Source organism: Hordeum vulgare, chromosome 7H (genome assembly GCF_904849725.1).
Source record: "Hordeum vulgare subsp. vulgare chromosome 7H, MorexV3_pseudomolecules_assembly, whole genome shotgun sequence".
NCBI lineage: Eukaryota > Viridiplantae > Streptophyta > Magnoliopsida > Poales > Poaceae > Hordeum > Hordeum vulgare.
The window spans coordinates 445,651,283-445,672,524 of NC_058524.1; the positions used below are offsets into that span (position 1 = coordinate 445,651,283).

General features: G+C 49.9%; 1 pseudogene; it reads right to left on the reverse strand.

Moving 5' to 3' along the window:
- Positions 1-8: 8 nt before the first annotated feature.
- LOC123409066 lies at positions 9-20,708 on the reverse strand (annotated as a pseudogene).
- Between the last annotated feature and the right edge of the window lie 534 nt (positions 20,709-21,242).

Consider the following 21,242-nt stretch of genomic DNA (forward strand, 5'->3'; position numbering starts at 1 on the left):
ATGTTCGGTCATCCGGCGCGGTAAAACGTTGTTTTGACGGTGTAAAATATTTTTAACGCGCGGCTTTGTAGTGCGTCTGTTGGAGATGCTCTGAACTCCCTCTCGCGGCCACGCCTTGGGCAGGCCATGGACTCGGCGCAGAGCTCCACGGCTTTCTCGGGCACGGTGGGCTTGTATCGGAGCAGCGCACTGTACTGCGTCAACACGTGGAGCATGTACTCGTACACGTAGTCCATGCCCGTCTCCTCCCTCGCGAACCCGCTACCTTCTTCACCCATACGTCGCGCCTGCTCCGGGTGGGCGTTGCCCCAGTCGACGGCGAACTTGATGGCGACGCACTTGCGCGCCGGGTTGATGGGCCAGTAGTGCTTGCCAGCGACGAGCCCCCGGGTGAAGAAGTCCTCGAAGGGCGTGGCAATGGCAAGCATCGGCGAGTCGCAAGCGAGGATATACTTCTCGCTCACCGACCACGCCTGTCCCTGCACGTAGATCTTGTACCTCTACCGGCACTGCTTCGCCAGGTCAGAGTCCCTGAAGCCGTTGCGGTGGGCGGCGTTCCAGTCCTGCGCGAACGCCTGCACGTTCCAGTCCTTGCTGTTGTTGCAGAACCTGGCTGAAACGCGATTGACACAGAGGAATCAACAGCTCACACGAGCGAAAGGAGAGAGAGAGGGTTTTGGTGATGCTCAACTGTCTGCAGCATTTTCTTCTGTTCTGTTATTCTGGCTAACCGAGAGGGGATCTTGTGCCGATTACAAAGGGAGGAAATAGCCCACGCTCGCCTTGCCTACTCATCGTTCCATCCCACGATGCTTAGCTTGCGGGGCTGTTAAAATGCCGCCAATACCGCGTCTCCCTGCCATCCCAAGGAAGCGGTCTTGCGGTTGCTACTGCTACACTAGACTGAAGGAAAAGTGCTAACTGAAGAAAATAAACAGCAAACTCTAAACCGAACATGGACATGTGCACGTTATCGGCCAGTGCTTATTCTTCTAAGTGTAGATTGTAGTTTTTGCAACGGGATTATACTTCAAATCACCCCCTAATCCTGTTGCACCTTCTTCACTTGAACGATCCGGAGCCGGCACCGCAGCTCCGTGAACTTTGCGCGCCCAACTGACTTCGTCAGTAAATCTGCCAGCTGATCTTCAGTTCGGACGTGCTTCACCTCAACTCTTTTTTTCTTCCACGCACTCTATGATGTAATGATAGCGCAGATCAATATGTTTGCTCCTCTCGTGGTGTACTGGGTTTTTGCTCAGCTCAATCGCCGATCTGTTGTCGACATTGAGCTGCACTTGCTGGTTGTCTGTCCCGAGCATTTCTGACAGCAGCCTGCTGAGCCAAACAGCCTGGGTTGAGGCTGTTGCCGCTGCTATATACTCGGCCTCACAGGAGGACAGAGCAACGATCTTCTGCTTCTGTGAGAACCAGGTAACAATGCTGGGTCCAAGGAAGAAGACCAGCCCTGTTGTGCTCTTTCGGTCTGTCAGATCCCCAGCATGATCGCTGTCGCTGTAACCTGATAGTGCAGTTCCTCCTCCAGCCTTATAAGTACACCCATATCTGAGAGTTCCTTTAATATACCTGAGGATTTTCTTGATGATCAGCCAATGTTGTTTGCCCGGGGCCTCCATGAATCTACTGGCCACCCCCACTGCGTAAGCTATATCTGGTCGTGTGTTAACCAAATACCTCAAGCTCCCAACCACACTTCGGTATCTGGTGGCGTCCACTGCTTCTCCGATGTTCTTCCTTACCTTCAGACGATTCTCCATTGCTGTGTAGCTAGGGTTGCAGTGTTGGGGAACGTCGCATGGGAAACAAAAAATTTCCTACGCGCACGAAGACCTATCATGGTGATGTCCATCTACGAGACGGGATGAGTGATCTACGTACCCTTGTAGACCGTACAGCAGAAGCGTTAGTGAACGCGGTTGATGTAGTGGAACGTCCTCACGTCCCTCGATCCGCCCCGCAAACTATCACGCGATCAGTCCCACGATCTAGTGCCGAACGGACGGCACCTCCGCGTTCAGCACACGTACAGCTCGACGATGATCTCGGCCTTCTTGATCCAGCAAGAGAGACGGAGAGGTAGAAGACTTCTCCGGCAGCGTGACGGCGCTCCGGAGGTTGGTGATGACCTTGTCTCAGGAGGGCTCTGCCCGAGCTCCGCAGAAACGCGATCTAGAGGAAAAACCATGGAGGTATGTGGTCGGGCTGCCGTGGAAAAGTCGTCTCAAATCAGCCCTAAAACTTCCGTATATATAGGTGGGAGAGGGGGGACCTTGCCTTGGGGCTCAAGGAGCCCCAAGGGGGTCGGCCGAGCCAAAGGGGGGAAGGACTCCCCCCCAAACCGAGTCCTACTTGGTTTGGTGGGTGGAGTCCTTCTTTCCTTTCCCACCTCCTCCTTTTTTTTTCTTTTCTCTTTGATTTTTCTTCCAATGCCATAGGCCCCTTTTGGGCTGTCCCACCAGCCCACTAAGGGCTGGTGCGCCACCCTCAAGGCCTATAGGCTTCCCCGGGGTGGGTTGCCCCCCCCCCCCCGGTGATATCCCGGAACCCATTCGTCATTCCCGGTACATTCCCGGTAACTCCGAAAACCTTCCGGTAATCAAATGAGGTCGTCCTATATATCAATATTCGTTTCCGGACCATTTCGGAAACCCTCATGACGTCCGTGATCTCATCCGGGACTCCGAACAACATTCGGTAACCAACCATATAACTCAAATACGCATAAAACAACGTCGAACCTTAAGTGTGCAGACCCTGCGGGTTCGAGAACTATGTAGACATGACCCGAGAGACTCCTCGGTCAATATTCAATAGCAGGACCTGGATGCCCATATTGGATCCTACATATTCTACGAAGATCTTATCGTTTGAACCTTAGTGCCAAGGATTCATATAATCCCGTATGTCATTCCCTTTGTCCTTCGGTATGTTACTTGCCCGAGATTCGATCGTCAGTATCCGCATACCTATTTCAATCTCGTTTACTGGCAAGTCTCTTTACTCGTTCCGTAATACAAGATCCCGCAACTTACACTAAGTCACATTGCTTGCAAGGCTTGTGTGATGTTGTATTACCGAGTGGGCCCCGAGATACCTCTCCGTCACACGGAGTGAGAAATCCCAGTCTTGATCCATACTAACTCAACGAACACCTTCGGAGATACCTGTAGAGCATCTTTATAGTCACCCAGTTACGTTGCGACGTTTGATACACACAAAGTATTCCTCCGGTGTTAGTGAGTTATATGATCTCATGGTCATAGGAACAAATACTTGACACGCAGAAAACAGTAGCAACAAAATGACACGATCAACATGCTACGTCTATTAGTTTGGGTCTAGTCCATCACGTGATTCTCCTAATGACGTGATCCAGTTATCAAGCAACAGCACCTTGTTCATAATCAGAAGACACTGACTATCTTTGATCAACTGGCTAGCCAACTAGAGGCTTGCTAGGGACAGTGTTTTGTCTATGTATCCACACATGTAAATGAGTCTTCATTCAATACAATTATAGCATGGATAATAAACAATTATCTTGATACAGGAATTATAATAATAACTATATTTATTATTGCCTCTAGGGCATAATTCCAACAGTCTCCCACTTGCACTAGACTCAATAATCTAGCCCTCACATCATCATGCGAATTACATTGTAATAAATCTAACACCCATACAGATCTGGTGTTGATCATGCTTTGCCCGTGGAAGAGGTTCAGTCAGCGGGTCTGCTACATTCAGATCCGTGTGCACTTTGCATATATTTACGTCCTCTCCTTCGACGTAGTCGCGGATGAGGTTGAAGCGTCGTTTGATGTGTCTGGACTTCTTGTGAAACCGTGGTTCCTTTGCTAAGGCAATGGCACCCGTGTTGTCACAGAACAAGGTTATTGGATTCAGTGCACTTGGCACCACTCCAAGATCCGTCATGAACTGCTTCATCCAGACACCCTCCTTAGCCGCCTCCGAGGCAGCCATGTACTCCGCTTCACATGTAGAATCTTCTACGACGCTTTGCTTGGAACTGCACCAGCTTACGCACCCCTATTAAGAATAAATACGTATCCGGTTTGCGACTTAGAGTCGTCCGGATCTGTGTCAAAGCTTGCATCGACGTAACCTTTTACGGCGACCTCTTCGTCACCTCCATACACGAGAAACATCTCCTTAGTCCTTTTCAGGTACTTTAGGATATTCTTGACCGCCGTCAAGTGATCCACTCCTGGATTACTCTGGAACCTACCTGCCATACTTATGGCCAGGCTAACGTCCGGTCTAGTGCACAGCATTGCATACATGATAGAGCCTATGGCCGAAGCATAGGGGACGGAGCGCATATGCTCTCTATCCTCATCAGTTGCTGGGCACTGAGTCTTACTCAATCTCGTACCTTATAAAACTGGCAAGAACCCCTTCTTGGACTGTTCCATTTTGAACCTCTTCAAAACTTTATCAAGGTATGTGCTTTTTGAAAGTCCTATCAGGCGTTTTGATCTATCCCTATAGATCTTAATGCCTAGAATGTAAGCAGCTTCTCCTAGGTCCTTCATAGAGAAACTTTTATTCAAGTAATCCTTTATGCTCTCCAAAAACTCTACATTGTTTCCAATCAACAATATGTCATCCACATATAATATTAGAAACGCCACAGAGCTCCCACTCACTTTCTTGTAAATACAAGATTCTCCAACCACTTGTACAAACCCAAATGCTTTGATCACCTCATCAAAGCGTTTGTTCCAACTCCGAGATGCTTGCACCAGTCCATAAATGGATCGCTGGAGCTTGCACACCTTGTTAGCATTCTTAGGATCGACAAAACCATCGGGTTGCATCATATACAATTCTTCCTTAAGGAAACCGTTAAGGAACGCCGTTTTGACATCCATCTGCCAGATTTCATAATCGAAAAATGCATCTATTGCTAACATGATTCTGACGGACTTAAGCATCGCTATGGGTGAGATTGTCTCATCGTAGTCAACTCCTTGAACTTGTGAAAAACCCTTTGCCAAAAGTCGAGCTTTATAAACGGTCACATTGCCGTCAGCGTCCGTCTTCCTCTTAAAGATCCATTTGTTCTGAATGGCCTTGCGGCCCTCAGGAAGTACCTCCAAAGTCCACACTTTGTTCTCATACATGGATCCTATCTCGGACTTCATGGCTTCTAGCCATTTGTTGGAATCTGGGCCCACCATTGCTTCTTCATAATTTGCAGGTTCATTGTTGTCCAACAACATGATTGATAAGACGGGATTACCGTACCACTCTGGAGCAGCACGCGGTCTCGTCGACCTGTGTGGTTCGACAGAAACTTGAACCGGAGTTTCATGATCATCATCATTAACTTCCTCCTCAACCGGCGTCGCAACGACAGAGGTTTCCCCTTGCCCTGCGCCACCATCCAGAGGGATGAGAGGTTCGACAACCTCGTCAACTTCTATCTTCCTCCCACTCAATTCTCTCGAGAGAAACTCCTTCTCGAGAAAAGCTCCGTTTTTAGCAACAAACACTTTGCCCTCGGATTTGAGATAGAAGGTGTACCCAACTGTCTCTTTTGGCTAACCTATGAAGACGCACTTTCCGCTTTGGGTTCCAGCTTTTCAGGCTGAAGCTTTTTGACATAAGCATCACATCCCCAAACTTTAAGAAACGACAAGTTTGTCCTTTTGCCATACCACAGTTCGTATGGTGTCGTCTCAACGGATTTTGATGGTGCCCTATTTAAAGTGAATGCAGTTGTTTCTAATGCATAACCCCAAAACGATAACGGCAAATCGGTAAGAGACATCATAGATCGCACCATCTCTAATAAAGTATGATTACGACGTTCGGACACACCATTACGCTGTGGTGTTCCAGGCGGTGTCAACTGTGAAATAATTCCACATTGTCTTAAGTGAGCACCAAACTCGAAACTCAGATATTCACCCCCACGATCAGACTGTAGGAACTTGATCTTCTTGTTACGATGATTTTCAACTTCACTCTGAAATTGCTTGAACTTTTCAAATGTTTCAGACTTGTGCTTCATTAAGTAGACATAACCATATCTACTCAAATCGTCAGTGAAGGTGAGAAAATAACGATATCCGCCGCGTGCCTCTACGCTCATCGGACCACACACATCGGTATGTATGATTTCCAACAAGTCACTTGCACGCTCCATTGTTCCGGAGAACGGAGTTTTAGTCATCTTGCCCATGAGGCATGGTTCGCACGTGTCAAGTGAATCAAAGTCAAGTGACTCTAAAAGTCCATCGGCATGGAGTTTCTTCATGCGCTTTACACCAATATGACCTAAGCGGGAGTGCCACAAAAATATGGCGCTATCATTGTTAACTCTAACTCTTTTGGTCTCAATGTTATGTATGTGTGTATCGCTATCAAGATTCAATATGAACAATCCTCTCACATTGGGTGCATGACCATAAAAGATGTTACTCATAGAAATAGAACAACCATTATTCTCTGACTTAAAAGAGTAACCGTCTCGCAATAAACAAGATCCAGATATAATGTTCATGCTCAACGCAGGCACTAAATAACAATGATTCAAGTTCATAACTAATCCTGATGGTAACTGAAGTGAAACTGTGTCGACGGCGATTGCATCAACCTTGGAACCATTTCCTACGCGCATCGTCACTTCATCTTTCGCCAGCCTTCGTCTATTCCGCAGTTCCTGTTTCGAGTTGCAAATATGAGCAACAGAACCGGTATCGAATACCCAGGCACTACTACGAGAGCCGGTTAAGTACACATCTATAACATGTATATCAAATATACCTGATTTTTCTTTGGCCGCCTTCTTATCTGCCAGATACTTGGGGCAATTGCGCTTCCAGTGACCCATACCCTTGCAATAGTAACACTCTGTTTCAGGCTTAGGTCCAGCTTTGGGTTTCTTCGTCGGATTGGCAACAGGCTTGCCGCTCTTCTTTGAATTACCCTTCTTGCCTTTGCCGTTTCTCTTGAAACTAGTGGTCTTATTCACCATCAACACTTGATGCTCTTTACGGAGTTCAGACTCTGCGACTTTCAGCATCGCAAACAACTCGCCCGGTGACTTGTTCATCCCTTGCGTGGTGTAGTCTCAACGGATTTTGATGGTGCCCTATTTAAAGTGAATGCAGTTGTTTCTAATGCATAACCCCAAAACGATAACGGCAAATCGGTAAGAGACATCATAGATCGCACCATCTCTAATAAAGTATGATTACGACGTTCGGACACACCATTACGCTGTGGTGTTCCAGGCGGTGTCAACTGTGAAACAATTCCACATTGTCTTAAGTGAGCACCAAACTCGAAACTCAGATATTCACCCCCACGATCAGACCGTAGGAACTTGATCTTCTTGTTACGATGATTTTCAACTTCACTCTGAAATTGCTTGAACTTTTCAAATGTTTCAGACTTGTGCTTCATTAAGTAGACATAACCATATCTACTCAAATCGTCAGTGAAGGTGAGAAAATAACGATATCCGTCGCGTGCCTCTACGCTCATCGGACCACACACATCGGTATGTATGATTTCCAACAAGTCACTTGCACGCTCCATTGTTCCGGAGAACGGAGTTTTAGTCATCTTGCCCATGAGGCATGGTTCGCACGTGTCAAGTGAATCAAAGTCAAGTGACTCTAAAAGTCCATCGGCATGGAGTTTCTTCATGCGCTTTACACCAATATGACCTAAGCGGGAGTGCCACAAAAATATGGCGCTATCATTGTTAACTCTAACTCTTTTGGTCTCAATGTTATGTATGTGTGTATCGCTATCAATATTCAATATGAACAATCCTCTCACATTGGGTGCATGACCATAAAAGATGTTACTCATAGAAATAGAACAACCATTATTCTCTGACTTAAAAGAGTAACCGTCTCGTAATAAACAAGATCCAGATATAATGTTCATGCTCAACGCGGGCACTAAATAACAATGATTCAAGTTCATAACTAATCCTGATGGTAACTGAAGTGAAACTATGTCGACGGCGATTGCATCAACCTTGGAACCATTTCCTACGCGCATCATCACTTCATCTTTCGCCAGCCTTCGTCTATTCCACAGTTCCTGTTTCGAGTTGCAAATATGAGCAACAGAACCGGTATCGAATACCCAGGCACTACTACGAGAGCCGGTTAAGTACACATCTATAACATGTATATCAAATATACCTGATTTTTCTTTGGCCACCTTCTTATCTGCCAGATACTTGGGGCAATTGCGCTTCCAGTGACCCATACCCTTGCAATAGTAACACTCTGTTTCAGGCTTAGGTCCAGCTTTGGGTTTCTTCGTCGGATTGGCAACAGGCTTGCCGCTCTTCTTTGAATTACCCTTCTTGCCTTTGCCGTTTCTCTTGAAACTAGTGGTCTTATTCACCATCAACACTTGATGCTCTTTACGGAGTTCAGACTCTGCGACTTTCAGCATCGCAAACAACTCGCCGGGTGACTTGTTCATCCCTTGCATGTTGTAGTTCAACACAAAGCCTTTATAGCTTGGCGGCAATGATTGAAGGATTCTGTCAGTGATAGCCTCTTGCGGGAGTTCAATCCCCAGCTCAGCTAGACGGTTTGAGTACCCACACATTTTGAGAACATGTTCACTGACAGATGAGTTCTCCTCCATCTTGCAAGCATAGAATTTTTCGGAGGTCTCATACCTCTCGATCCGGGCGTTCTTCTGAAAGATAAACTTCAACTCCTGGAACATCTCAAATGCTCCATGACGCTCAAAGCGACGTTGAAGTCCCGGTTCTAAGCCATACAAGACTGCACATTGAACTACTGAGTAGTCCTCCTTACGTGCTAACCAAGCGTTCTTAACATCCTGATCAGCCGTAGCGGGTGGTTCATCTCCTAGCGCAGCATTAAGGACATAATCCTTCTTCCCAGCCATAGCTTTCTCTAGGAACGTATTAAAATTCACGGTGACTGTCGCGTGAGCCATGATCTACAACACAAATATATTCAAAGTGGACTTAGACTATGTTCAAGATAATTAGAGTTTAACTTAATCAAATTATTCGCTAAACTCCCACTCAAAAAGTACATCTCTCTAGTCATTTGAGTGGTTCATGATCCACTTACACTAGCTCAAGTCCGATCATCACGTGAGTTGAGCATAGTTTTAGTGGTAAGCATCCCTATGCTAATCATATCATCTATATGATTCATGATCGACCTTTCGGTCTCATGTGTTCCGAGGCCATGTCTGCACATGCTAGGCTCGTCAAGCTTAACCTGAGTGTTCCGTGTGCGCAACTGTTTTGCACCCGTTGTATGTGAACGTTGAGTCTATCACATCCGATCATCACGTGGTGTCTCGAAACGACGAACTGTAGCAACATTGCACAGTCAGGGAGAACACAATTTTGTCTTGAAATTTTAGTGAGAGATCACCTCATAATGCTACCGTTGTTCTAAGCAAAATAAGGTGCATAAAAGGATTAACATCACATGCAATTCATAAGTGACATGATATGGCCATCATCACGTGCTCCTTGATCTCCATCACCAAAGCACCAACACGATCTTCTTGTCACCGGCGCCGCACCATGATCTCCATCAACGTGTCGTCATCGGGGTTGTCGTGCTACTCATGCTATTACTACTAAAGCTACATCCTAGCAAAATAGTAAACGCATCTGCAAGCACAAACGTTAGTATAAAGACAACCCTATGGCTCCTGCCGGTTGCCGTACCATCGACGTGCAAGTCGATATAATCTATTACAACATGATCATCTCATACATCCAATATATCACATCACATCGTTGGCCATATCACATCACAAGCATACCCTGCAAAAACAAGTTAGACGTCCTCTAATTTTGTTGTTGCATGTTTTACGTGGTGACCATGGGTATCTAGTAGGATCGCATCTTACTTACGCAAACACCACAACGGAGATATATGAGTTGCTATTTAACCTCATCCAAGGACCTCCTCGGTCAAATCCGATTCAACTAAAGTTGGAGAAACTGGCACTTGCCAGTCATCTTTGAGCAACGGGGTTACTCGTAGCGATGAAACCAGTCTCTCGTAAGCGTACGAGTAATGTCGGTCCAAGCCGCTTCAATCCAACAATACCGCGGAATCAAGAAAAGACTAAGGAGGGCAGCTAAACGCACATCACCGCCCACAAAAACTTTTGTGTTCTACTCGAGAAGACATCTACGCATGAACCTAGCTCATGATGCCACTGTTGGGGAACGTCGCATGGGAAACAAAAATTTTCCTACGCGCACGAAGACCTATCATGGTGATGTCCATCTACGAGAGGGGATGAGTGATCTACGTACCCTTGTAGACCGTATAGCAGAAGCGTTAGTGAACGCGGTTGATGTAGTGGAACGTCGTCACGTCCCTCGATCCGCCCTGCGAACTATCCCACGATCTAGTGCCGAACGGACGGCACCTCCGCGTTCAGCACACGTACAGCTCGACGATGATCTCGTCCTTCTTGGTCCAGCAAGAGAGACGGAGAGGTAGAAGAGTTCTCCGGCAGCATGACGACGCTCCGGAGGTTGGTGATGACCTTGTCTCAGCAGGGCTCTGCCCGAGCTCCGCAGAAACGCGATCTAGAGGAAAAACAGTGGAGGTATGTGGTCGGGCTGCCGTGGAAAAGTCGTCTCAAATCATCCCTAAAACCTCCGTATATATAGGTGGGAGAGGGGGGACCTTGCCTTGGGGCTCAAGGATCCCCAAGGGGTCGGCCGAGCCAAAGGGGGGAAGGACTCCCCCCCAAACCGAGTCCTACTTGGTTTGGTGGGTGGAGTCCTTCTTTCCTTTCCCACCTCCTACTTTTTTTTTCTCTTTGATTTTTCTTCCAATGCGCATAGGGCCCTTTTGGGCTGTCCCACCAGCCCACTAAGGCCTGGTGCACCACCCTCAAGGCCTATGGGCTTCCCCGGGGTGGGTTGCCCCCCCCCCCCCCCCCGGTGAACTCCCGGAACCCATTCGTCATTCCCGGTACATTCCCGGTAACTCCGAAAACCTTCCGGTAATCAAATGAGATCATCCTATATATCAATATTCGTTTACAGACCATTCCGGAAACCCTCGTGACGTCCGTGATCTCATCCGGGACTCCGAACAACATTCAGTAACCAACCATATAACTCAAATACGCATAAAACAACGTCGAACCTTAAGTGTGCAGACCCTGCGGGTTCGAGAACTATGTAGACATGACCCGAGAGACTCCTCGGTGAATATCCAATAGCGGGACCTGGATGCCCATATTGGATCCTATATATTCTACGAAGATCTTATCGTTTGAACCTCAGTGCCAAGGATTCATATAATCCCGTATGTCATTCCCTTTGTCCTTCGATATGTTACTTGCCCGAGATTCGATCGTCAGTATCCGCATACCTATTTCAATCTCGTTTATCGGCAAGTCTCTTTACTCGTTCCGTAATACAAGATCCCGGAACTTACACTAAGTCACATTACTTGCAAGGCTTGTGTGTGATGTTGTATTACCGAGTGGGCCCCGAGATACCTCTCCGTCACACGGAGTGACAAATCCCAGTCTTGATCCATACTAACTCAACGAACACCTTCGGAGATACCTGTAGAGCATCTTTATAGTCACCCAGTTACGTTGCGACGTTTGATACACACAAAGTATTCCTCCGGTGTTAGTGAGTTATATGATCTCATGGTCATAGGAACAAATACTTAACACGCAGAAAACAGTAGCAACAAAATGACACGATCAACATGCTACGTCTATTAGTTTGGGTCTAGTCCATCACGTGATTCTCTTAATGACGTGATCCAGTTATCAAGCAACAACACCTTGTTCATAATCAGAAGACACTGACTATCTTTGATCAACTGGCTAGCCAACTAGAGGCTTGCTAGGGAGAGTGTTTTGTTTATGTATCCATACATGTAAATGAGTCTTCATTCAATACAATTATAGCATGGATAATAAACAATTATCTTGATACAGGAATTATAATAATAACTATATTTATTATTGCCTCTAGGGCATAATTCCAACATGCAGTCCACCATGTCCTCGTCCTCCAGTATCTTAGCCGCATAGCCTGACTGGCATATGGTGATCATGTCAGCCTCGTGCTTCACCTCGATCCCGAGATAATAGCTGAGCAACCCGAGATCTGTCATCTGAAACAGTTCCTGCATCTGCGCTTTGAAGCGTGCAATTGCACCAGCAGTGGTACCCGTGATGATCAAGTCATCCACGTACACCCCCACCAGCAGGTAATCAGCCTCGTCTCCCCGCTTGTACAGAGCATGGTCGAGTTTGCACCTCTCAAAGCCAAGGGACTGCAGTGTGAGGTCCAGTTTTGCATTCCATGCCCGTGGTGCTTGTCGGAGCCCGTACAGTGCCTTCTGCAGCTTGAGCACCTTGTCAGCATTGTCGTTGTCGATGAAGCCCGCCGGCTGATGCACATACACCTCCTCCTCCAACTCCCCGTTGAGGAATGCCGATCGGACATCCATGTGGTGCACACTCCAGCTACGATGTCCAGCCAGCGCAATGAGAATGCGCACTGTCTCTAGTCGAGCCACAGGAGCGAAGACCTCGTCGAAGTCGATCCCCTGTTTCTGAGTGTATCCCTTCGCCACCAGTCGAGCCTTGTGCTTCACTATGTTCCCCGCCGGGTCTCTTTTCACTTTGTATACCCACTTCAAACCGATGGCACGGTGACCTGCCGGAAGTGTCGCAAGATCCCAGGTATGAATGGACTGTATAGACTCCATTTCCACCTCCATGGCCTTCCTCCATGCTGGTTCATCTAGGGCCTCGTCGACAGATGCTGGTTCTTCTGCAGCTGAGAGGCATAGTCCAGTGAACTCCAGTGTGCGCGCGGGAGCATGATCGATGAGATACTCCACAGACTTGTATTGCAGTGGTACACCTTCTGAATCAAAGGATTCCCCGACAGGAGCCGAAACCCATCCATCATCATCGGTGTCAGGCGGATCAGCAGGAGGAGTGTTCTGAGCTCCAACTGGAGCGACCGTGTCGCCGGCTGAGCTTGGAGTGTGAGGTGAGGTCTCATACCTTGTTGGTGTGGAGGGCTCCCTCATCGCCGGAGAGGGAGGTGTCGACGTTGTTCCAGTGCGCAGGGCGTAAGTCACCGTTACTGGGGCGCCGGTGTCGGTGTAGACGACCGTGAGCCCCTCTGCTCGAGTGCTCCCCGCGCTGTCGTCGATCACCCTCCAATCCCACTTGCGATCTTCCTCGAAGCGCACATCTCGCATGATGTGCAGACGCTTGGTCACCGGATCATAGACCCGATAGCCTTTTGTCCCTGGTTCGTAGCCTACGAAGACACCAGGGCGCGATCTGTCCGCCAGCTTCGTCACGCCCGGGCCGACGATCTTGATGTGTGCGACGCACCCGAACGTGCGCAGGTAGTCCACCACCGGCTTCTTACCGCGCCATGCCTCATACGGGGTGATCCCCCGCAAGCTCCTCGTCGGCGAACGGTTGAGAATGTGAACTGCAGTGCGCACGGCTTCACCCTAGAATGTGCACGGCACATCCATGGCCTTCAAGAGGCTGCGCGCCATCTCCACCACTGACTAGTTCCTTCTCTCCACAACCCCATTCTGCTGTGGGGAATAGGGTGTTGTCGTGCTTCTCTGAATCCCAAGCTCATCACAGTAAGCGTTAAATTCAGTTGACAGGAACTCACCCCCTCTGTCAGTACGAAACGCTCGCAGCTTGACATTTCCCTGCATCTCAGCATGGGCTTTGATCTTTTTGAAGAAACGAAAAGCTTCGTCTTTGCTTTTTAGCACCTCGAGCCACATATACCTGTTGTAGTCGTCGACGATCAGCAGGAAGTATCTGTTCCCGCTTGCTGTTGCCGGCGTGACCGGTCCGCAGAGATCACCGTGGGCGAGGTCGAGCGGCTTCTCAGCACGGTACGTCGTCGCTCGCGGGAATGGGGTGCGGTGCATCTTGCCGATCGTGCACCCCTCGCAGAATTGCTTTGTATGAGCGAGCTTCGGCATCCCGCGAACCATGTCCTTTGCTCCGAGATCGTGCAGGGCACGGAAGTGCAGGTGCCCGAAGCGAGCATGCCACCTCCATCCCTCATCTGTAGCAGCCGCGAGGAGACACACTGGGGTGGCCAAGTTTAGAGCCACGGCGTACAGCCGGTTGCTCGTCCGCCGCACCCGTGCTAGGAGAAGGTCCTGTCTGTTATAGAGACACAGTTCCCCGTTGTGGATCACTGATTTGCAGCCGTGCTCATCCAGTTGCCCGAGGCTCACAATGTTGGTTCGCAGCTGTGGGATGTAATAGACATCAGAGAGTGCGCGGTGCTCCCCACTGCGGCACGAGAACAGAACTGCCCCGCGCCCCGCAATCTAAACCACAGAGCCATCGCCGAACCGAACTTTCCCGCGCACAGTTTCATCTATTTCTGTCTGCAGTTCTTGGCAGCCAGTCATGTGATTGCTAGCACCGGTGTCAAGGTACCATCTGTCGTCGTTTGTGGCCGTGGGCACGACGCGCTCCTCATTGAGGAACACTTGCTCACCACCTCCCTGCAGTGTGTCCTCGACGGCCTCACTCCTATCTGCCTGAACTGCATCTTCAGCTGCACACGCAGCGAGCAACAGGGCAGGTTGTTCGTTCTCCACCTGGGCAACGTTTGCCTGTTGATCCTGGTATTCCCGCTGCTCCCGTTCTTCCTTTCGGCACTCCTTCACCCAGTGCCCCGGGATGCCGCAGTACCGGCAATTCCCTTTGCGTCTGGGTTGAGCGGATCCACCGTTTCCGCGGCCACCGCCCTGACCACGGCCACCCCCTCCTTGGGTGTTTCTGGGCTTGCCGTTGCCGCGGCCGCGTTTGTCACCTGGGTTGTAGGAGCCACCTCCTTGATCTGCCAGCTTGTCGCGGGCGCGCCACTCGTCGGCCGTGAAGAGTAGCTGAGCCCCTGATGCCGGCGCTTCTTTGTGATCTCGTTCCTCCACAACCAGCAGCCGCCCGCACAGCTCCTCGAGAGACAGCAGCTTTGTGTCCACAAGAGACTCTATTGCCACCGCCATCTCTCGATATGGCCTCGGCACCGTCCGGAGAACTTTGAGGACGGCCTTGTGCTCATCCACGGGATCTCTGAGCGCCGACAGTTCGTCGATGATGGTCCTCAACCTCATGACGTAGGACTCGATCCCCTCGCCGTCCTTGTACCGAAGCGCCTCGTACTCGGAGCGTCGGGTCTGCGCCTTCGCCTCGCGGACGCGCTCCACCCCGACCCGCATCGTCTTCAGGGTGTCCCACGCCTCCTTGGCAGTGGACTTCGCCCCGAGTATGCGCATGAGCTCTGCCGGCACGCCCTTTAGAAGGGCGATCATGACACGCCTGTCGTCGTGCTCCGATCCTTGCCCTGTCTCCACCACGCGCCACAGCTCGTCGGCCTGGAGCTGCAGCTTGGTGAGCATGGCCCAGTCGGTGTAGTTCGTGCGTGTCAGCATCATCGGCGGGCCGCCACCGCCGCCGCCGCTGTGCACGACACGCTCGACGATTCGCACCCCCAACGTCTCGTCAGTGGTGAGACGCGCCACGATCTTCTCCGCCGACGTAGCCGATCCCTGATCCTCCTTCAGTTGCGCCTGTGATTTCTCATCGCCGCTTCCGGCCATCGCTCCGACAGATCAGACACTGTCGGTACCTTCGGATCGATGGATCAACCCGAAGGCTCTGATGCCACTTGTTGTTGCAGAACCTGGCTGAAACGCGATCGACAGAGAGGAATCAACAGCTCACGCGAGCGAAAGGAGAGAGAGAGGGTTTTGGTGCTGCTCAACTGTCTGCAGCGTTTTCTTCTGTTCTGTTATTCTGGCTAACCGAGAGGGGATCTTGTGGCGATTACAAAGGGAGGAAATAGCCCACGCTCGCCTTGCCTACTGATCGTGCCATCCCACGATGCTTAGCTTGCGGGGCTGTTAAAATGCCGCCAATACCGCGTCTCCCTACCATCCCAAGGAAGCGGTCTTGCCGTTGCTTCTGCTACACTAGACTGAAGGAAAATTGCTAACTGAAGAAAAGAAACAGCAAACTCTGAACCGAAGTGGACATGTGCACGTTATCGGCCAGTGCTTATTCTTCTAAGCGTAGATTGTAGTGTTTGCAACCGGATTATACGTCACTTGCCAGCGGCGGAGTCGTTGTTGCACCGGAAGAGGTCGCCGCGGACCGGCGAGACGTTGGGGTTGCCCTTCCAGAACGCGTAGGGCTCCCTGTCGGGCCACGAGAGACGCGCGTTCTCTCGGACGAAGTCCTCCATGAGCGGCCGCCATGGCCGGACGTTGACCTCTGGCCAGCCCCAGAAGGACCAGTCGGGCCAGAGGATGGCCAGTTCCGTCTTGTCCTTGCAGTAGCGGAAGAGCGGCGGCGCGGTGGAATGGTCGGGGTAGTCGGCGGCGCGCAACACGGGCAGGTCGCCGGTGCTGAACATGATGTCGACGTCCGGTACGCGGCCGGGGTAGCGGGCGAGCAGCTGGAGGATGCCCCACTGCGTGAAGATATCCCGTGTCTGAAACGATCCCCGGTACTTCTCCGCGTAGGCGCGCCCGGAGACCACCACACGAGCCGGAACTGCGCATTCGGCCGGGCGCGCTCCACCGCGTCGCGCGTGATCCCCGTTGGGCGCCAAGGCTCCATGTCCGTGTGGATGTGGCGGAAGTAGTCCGGGCACCAAGGTGGCGGCACGCCCGGGGAGTACTGTTTCTGTGACTGTGATGATGAAGATGGTGATGGTGCTGACGGTGATGCGCGGCGGCTGCAGAGTGACGGGGTCGACGACGAGTCGTTGCCGCAGATGAAGGGTATGGGTACGAGGGGCGCCGTGGATGAGTGGGTGCGGCCAGGAGCACGTCCATGCCGACTGAGGCTGCCGCCGCCGGTGACCGGATGGAACGAGTAGTCCTGTTGGTGCAGACGAGAGTTAATATATTATACGCACTAAATTTAAGCCTTAATCATGGTGCTGCTAGCAAGCTCGAGCATAGTTCTCCTCGGTTAGAAAAAAATGACCTTTGATATTTCTTATTACAATGCAAATAATGATTTTTTTTAAACACGTTTTGTCAGGCATAATTTTGTACCACTGTTGTACGCATATACCAGATATGCTTTTTATCATCAACATTTTTTCAAAAAAAAAAAGTTTTTATGAGTTATGTCTCACTAGTGAGTTTTGTCACTAGGAATTATAACTTCTCAAAGATGCCATCCCTTTCATAGGTGCATGTTTAAAAATGCAATTCGACACCATTACTATCAGCTCAAACCTCGTTTGTCATATTATAACAATTAGAATACCTATAAACCAACATGTCAATTCTCTCTCCATCCCACTACAATAAAATATGGGTCCCATTTGATCCCAGCAATGTTTTTATTTTCCTTTAAAATAATCCGTTCGCTTAGTCCTGACAAATGGGGTCCGCACTTATCATTATGAGATAAAGAGAGTGGACATGTGGGTATAAGGGTAGTTTCGTCATATAACATGGTTGACGAGTTTCACCTTATAATAAAGATGTCTAATGGTATTTTTAAGAAAACATTTAATGAAATGATGACATTTTTGGGCAAGCATCTCACGAAACGATGACATTTTTAAACAGTTATAATTTTAATGGCAAAAATAAATAGGAGGGCCCATCTAGTGGCATAAATGATAAAAATCTAAAAATATATATCAACATCATATTTAAGCGGCAAATTCAGAAAAAACCTTGACTTTATAGTCGAGGTCTGAGATGAACCCTCATCTCCAAATCTTTGAGATGAACCCTATATTACCTAACCCCCGCTTATACTGACCCTTCTTAGCTGAGAAGTCGTTTATCTCCGCCAGGACTGCACATGTGGCACAGAGAGGGGAAAATCACACCAAACAAGGCTTCATCACCGGACAAGAAGACGATCCTGGCGACCGGTAAAGACTCTTGTAAGAGCATCTACATTCAAACTTGGCAATTTCAACCCTTAAAATCCACGGACGCGTGTGGGCACGTTCGCGGATACTAGTGGATCACGTCTCAAAAAATGCATTTTACAACCGGACGCATTAAATTATAAACTTCAAATCCATATTATTACATTCAACGTAAACCTAATACAAAAGGAGCTCGTCGAGCTCCGACATGCCCATGTCCGACGGCCGGCTGTGTCCCTCGTAGTGTTGGTCCGGTCGCTGACGAGGTAGAGTAGAACATGTAACACTAGTCGGCTTATGGGAGTCGAGCTCCCGTCGTCTCCCAGGCCCTACTCTTCCTTGTGAGAGCCCGTAACCTGGATGGTGTCCGTGGACGTCAGGTCAAAGACGAATCCTTCATGAGGGAGACAATGTCTATCACGACGCGGTTGTGGCTCCCGCACTCGTGCATTATACGGGGCACCAGAGAGTGTGACTCCGCCTCTCCACATCCACCGTCGCGAGGGCCTCTGCCGCCTCCTGCGCCCACTTTCTTGCACGGCCGCATGCCGCGCAAAGTTAGCGTCCGAGGACTTCCATGGTGCGTCATCGGTGCGTCAATGGAGGGGTTGTGCGTTCCCCATGGCGTTCGGACCCTAGACGAACTGCACCACCTCCCATGAGGCAGCGATGCCGGATCCAAGCACCGTCTATGCCGGCACAATGGATTCACGATGTCGCGATTCCGCGTGCTGCCGGAGGGCGGACGCCTCTGAGGAACGACGAGGCACAACCTGGACGGTCATCTCCTCCTTGGGGCCGCATGGGATGAGCTCGTGGTCGATGGATCTGGAGGTGAAGGACTCGGATCCGCTACCTGCAATGTGGGAGAAGATCGAAGATCGCTGAGGTGAGCTCGGGTAGTGGATGAGAGTGGATGGGAGTGGAGTGAAGTCGCTAGGGTTTGGTCCGACAAGCGGATGAGGGCAAATATATGTGAGATCTATGCGGGCCAGGCCGATGTGGCGAGCGTGCCTGGGTGCGCTCGGGCTCCCCCATATCCAGCCCATATTTGGGCTGGATATGAGGGATGCCGGTCAGCCATGACGTTTGAGTTTCGATTGAGGCGTTCGGTTGGGTCAAATTTTGTGACCGATTAGTGACTAGGCGACCTGTCCGGGTGTTTGAGACGACTATGAGCGGTCCGAGTGTAGATGCTCTAATCCTCTTCCCACCCTCCCATTATTGTCTTAGTCTCATCCATGTTAGATGATTGTATGTGTGTGTATGTTGGGCATATTCAACGCATGCCTAACATCGTTTGGGAAGCTCCAGCGTATAGGGGATGGCTAAAGCATGCTGATAATGTCAAAAGAGGCCCGTGTAGACCGAACTTGACATGAGAGGAGTTTGTAAAGAGAGATACGAAGGACTCGAGCATCATCAAAGAACTAGCCATGGAAAAAGATGTGTGCAAACTTGTTATCCATGTGTCAGAACCATGAGTTAATCGTAAGATATTATGAATTTCAATTCTAGTCTATCCCAACTTATTTGGGACTAAAGACTTTGGGGTTTCATGGGACGAGGTTTGCTTGCTGCGACAGAATTAGGCTATTAGGGTTGACAACACTAATCGGCGATGCTGGCTGGGCCAACGACATCCAGAGATCCATAGAGAGGGGCACATGGGGGGGGAGTTTATGAATAATGTCCTCCCATCCTATGCGTGTCCACGAGTCCATGAGTGTGTTTAGCAACGTAACACATATCCTTGATCTAGTAGGCTTTGGTCTTCGGTGGATCCCTCTAGATTCAATCGACATTGGTGATCTTTGGAGTATCCACATGCACATCAAAGTTGTAAGCGTGTTCTGGTCTACATGTATGACTTCCCTGCCATGACTTTTATAAGGTCCCGAGTTTAAAAAAGTTCGCTCTAACGAGACGAAGACCCAAAAAAGGCATAGAGCTTTCCTCACGGTGCGTCAATGGACGCCGGAGGAAGAAGATTTCTTCATCCCAAAGTTTGGATGTAACTTTCCTTTTCTCCATGGATGTGTTTGTAATGCTTTGATATCTAACATATGACATTACAACATCTCAACACGGACCCGCATATTTCCTCCTGCATAAGTCCACACGGACAAGGGGGCCACAAACACGGTTGCCGAAGCCCACCATGCAAGTTGTCTTCATGCATTTTAACCACGTTTCCAAGTAGCGGGATGTAATTCATGCAAAAACAACAACTTTTCACATAAACCGGCAAGATTCATTCAAAGACAATAGATTTTCATTATATTTCAAATATTTAGGACAAAAAAATAACCCCGACCCTAAACCTATCCTACAGAACGACGACCGTCGTCCACTTCCTTTGTATTCTTCATCAGCGCCCACATCCTCCATCTGTCATCTCCATGAGTGCGGATGAGGTTTAAGACGCTTTAAGTGAAGGTGCGGTCTCCGACGAGGAAGTGTAGGACATTGAAGACACACCGGTCGACATGGGACACGGACTGGTCCACATGGGACACCAGGCCATGCCGCCTCCCATGCCCTACTCATTCTAGGAGGATTCCCCGGTATGTCTGTGACCAATCGATGCGAGGTCCACGATGGAAATGGAGGCACCGACGCTCTCCTCCTCCCATCGAGCCTCCCAAAAGTTCGTCGACGACGCATATGACGCGCAGCCAGCGTTGTTCTCGTCCACGACCGCGTGCAGTTGTGCCTCCATGGAATCCTATTCCTTGCAAGCAGCGGCTTGAGCGCGGGCTGTCTCATAGATCGCACGCTGCTCTGTGACAAAGTTGGGGTCCGCCGTGGTCATGGACGCCATGGCCTCCTTGCTCATGTGCTCGCCGTCGATTGGCCCTCCGTGAGTCGGCGTTGCTAGAGGAGGAACACATTGTACTTTTGTTCCTCCTGCGCCTGCTGGAATGCAGACATAGGTGTCGGCGTTGACTGCTCCTTCATCATGTCAAAGTTGAAGTGCGCATGCGCCCGCTCAATGGTGAAGTCGACATGCACATGTGCGGGTCCTGGTGCAGTGTCGTAGGATCCAGTCTTCATCATGAGGTCGTCCTCATCGTCGGAGACCTCGGGCGAGATGGCCGGCATGTCGGCCTCGATCCGCCTGGCACAACGACTTGTCAGGCAGTCGCACGGCCAGCCACCTCGTGCGTCATCTCCGTCCGAAGGCTATCCCATAAAATGTTGTCGCCTACAGTCATGGCATATGTGGGGAGAAGGATGTGAAGCGGCTTGTGTT